This window comes from Sorghum bicolor, chromosome 10, assembly GCF_000003195.3.
Source record: "Sorghum bicolor cultivar BTx623 chromosome 10, Sorghum_bicolor_NCBIv3, whole genome shotgun sequence".
NCBI classification, from domain to species: Eukaryota; Viridiplantae; Streptophyta; class Magnoliopsida; order Poales; family Poaceae; genus Sorghum; species Sorghum bicolor.
In genome coordinates, this window is record NC_012879.2 from 37,102,060 (window position 1) to 37,105,256 (window position 3,197).

The window sequence follows — 3,197 nt, forward strand, 5'->3', positions numbered from 1 at the left end:
CCATGATTCAAAATTTTGAAACATAGTGCTTATGGGGAGGTCGGTCGACCCCCACATTGGGGTGTTCACCACTTGCCCTTCTTTCCCTATAAATACCCATGCATTGTGAGCTCATTTCCACACCCAAAACCACAAAAATTATCTCGAGCTCACAATCCCTCTTCTCTCTTCTTAGTTGCATGATATTTCTCAAGATTAGAATAGTTGTCTAGAAAAAAAAAATATTTAGTATTGCATAGGAGTAGAAGTAGAAAAAGTTTGGTTGTTTGTGTTGTGTAGGAAAATGGAGAAAACATTCCTCTCCTGAAGTCCAAAGGGGTTGAGTGTTGTTCTCAAAGCTCTCACCACTCTATTGAGGGAAGCCATGACAGGATGGAGGAAGGTGAGAGTCACCATCAAGTGGTGCTCTATGAACCTCCTCCAAGAGCAGTGGAGTCTGATGAATGAACTCATGTTAACACCGGGAGAGCTATCAAGTTCAACAACCTAAAGGAGAGCGGTTTCCGCCATACAAGCATCCTCAACCCGGCCCTTGTGGACCACACAGGTATGACTAAAGAATTCAATGATATTTGAATACCATTGGTTTGGGAGGTTTTTATTGAGTACCTTAAACTTGGTATAGAAGTGCTCACTAAAGAATTTTTATGCACACTAAAATTGACTCATAACATTTCGCATGTGTGGGCAAGAGTGTAGCTGTACTTGGGGTCTTCTAACCACCGCTCTAGGTTGTGACTTTGATTGTACAATTGACTTAGACACTACCATGACTGGATTTAACAAGAGTATTTTTTGATGATTGCTCTGTGGATATTTGGGAACGCAATAAGGAATTGATCCGCAAGCGCACGGATATCGGTGAGCACTTCACCCGGGAGGTTATCCAGAGTATCGTATTTATTTTTTTACCACTAGGAGAAAGAGTGCATCTGACTAACCCGGTCTATTACTACTAACCCTTTAGGCAACAAAGAATGTTTCTCGATGTGAGTGATAAATAGAGAAGACTACAACCGTAATCTCCTTCTAACCTTGGTAAGGATGATCTACTGTTCTATTGGGGAGGCTAACGGAATCTAGACACCACAAAGGATGTTCAATCCGCACCTATAAACCCTATCCTTCCTGCTAACGAGATATGGTCTGCAAAGGTAACTCGGAAATGTCACTACAAGAATCCTGTGATTTTTTGACTTTCCATTTATGTCATTACATATGAAAATAATGTCATAACATAAGAGTTGTGACAATTAGTTGACAAAAAACTATATGTCAAAAAATCACTGTCATAAATGGATCATGTGACATCTGTATATTCTTTGTCATAAGGTATGACATTGGTTATTGTCATAATATCTGAGACCTCGCCATGCCAAAAATTCTAATTAGTGACGCGTCTAGAGGCTCATTAGTGACGCATATAGCCAAACTGCGTCTCTGATAACAGTTTGCAAAAACAAAAAAAAAAGAAATCTAGATCCACAGTGTACATTTTTGAATCCCATGTTTCACAATATGATATATTTCACACCAGTACACACATAGTTCACACTTCACAGTATATACAGAAAGTTCTTATGATCAAAATACACAACAATGTTGAACTGTAAGTAATTGCATAGAGTATCCTCCAGAACTACAAAGTAATGGTTGCTTTATAGAATAAATGTCTATACATATACCTCCTAGCTACTTCCTTTCCTCTCAGCTCAATGTAGGCCAACCGATCCTAGGCTACAACAAAACAGCAGACAGTTAATTAAAGAAATAAATGTAAGAAAGTCATTATGCTAAATTGTTTTCTATAAAACAGCAGGTCGAGGTGCATAGCATACATAGTGAATGATCTCTAATGGCAAATATACTTCCTAGTATGTAAACATATTATCAATGAATATGCAAATATACCATTCATGACAACCCCGACTATTTATCTATGGTTTAGTAATTGGAATTTTACAAGCTGAAAAATAGACCAACAACAAAAACTAGTTAAACTAAATTTCAACACACAAATAATGGAGACAAAAGGTTGGTGCCTGAAAGAAGGAACAATGAGTATGCCCACCCAATTATGTAGGTGCATTGCAAATCTGCATGGTGCTTCGCCAAGCTACCAAATAGAAAGAACAAATTCAATTCTACTACTCTAATAAAATAGCTGCTGGCGCAACGAGAAAGCCAAGGTGACGAACTGACCTTCACAATGTCGCCAACATTTTTACAATCCCAGTCAGGCGAGTGCCCCCGGTCTCGGACCCTCTCCCTCCTCCTGTATCTCTCTCCTCCTCTGCTCGCCTTGCCCCCTCTCTGGTGCGGCCGTCAGGGGATCTGGATGAGGTGGCGGCGCCATCCAGATCTGGAGCAGGGAGGCAGCGGCGCAGCGCCTGCCATGTCTGAGTGGAGGGAGGAGGACGATGACGGCGCCCGCTGCCCAGGCCCTCGCCAGCGCCCGCGAATGCTCCCTCGTCGGAGCCCGCTGCCTAGACCCTCGCCGGCGCCCGCGAATGCTCCCTCGTCGGCATCCGCTGCCCAGGCCCTCACCGGCGCCCGCTGGACGCCCCCCTCTCCAGTAACCGCTGGATCCGCCCCTCGCCGACGCGCACTGGACGCGCCCCTCGCCGGCGCCTGGTGGACTCGCAAATGCAGTGGGCGTGCGGTGGCAAAGTCTAGAGTGGGCGAGCAACAAGTCCACGAGTCCACGGCCTGGCTATGTGCCTTAGCTACTCATATTTGAATAAATATAATTATATACGCTAATTAAGCAAAACAACTTGCCTTGCTCAGTGGTAAATAGGTTCGAACCCTCCTTGCTACAATATTTTTTATGGAATGGCATTTTTCTAGAAACAGAAATCAGGTTGACAAAAAAACAGAGCAAAAAGAAAAAAAAATCTACCAACGTGGAATTAGACATGCCAACATGGACAAGAGTATTTTAAATATTTATAAAAATATTTTTTGGCACCCAACCTATGTCAATTTTTTTTGACATTTATATATTAGGCCTCATGACATAGTGAATATTGTCATAGTATGAAATTATAATAGTTCTATGACATTTATTATGACATCCAGCTTTTTTATGTCACTAGGTCAAAATGCCTATTACTGAATGTCATAATCTGGATGATATAATGACATCATGGTCTATTGTCATACTAAATATGTCAAAAAATCATGCATTTCTTGTA

General features: G+C 41.8%; 1 long non-coding RNA gene across 1 annotated transcript; it reads right to left on the minus strand.

Annotated features, from left to right (window-relative positions):
* Positions 1,495-2,716, minus strand: LOC110430927. Its single transcript, XR_002448354.1, has 2 exons — positions 2,203-2,716; positions 1,495-1,737 (listed from the first exon to the last, which is right to left on the minus strand). It is a non-coding gene; the product is annotated as an uncharacterized LOC110430927 (long non-coding RNA).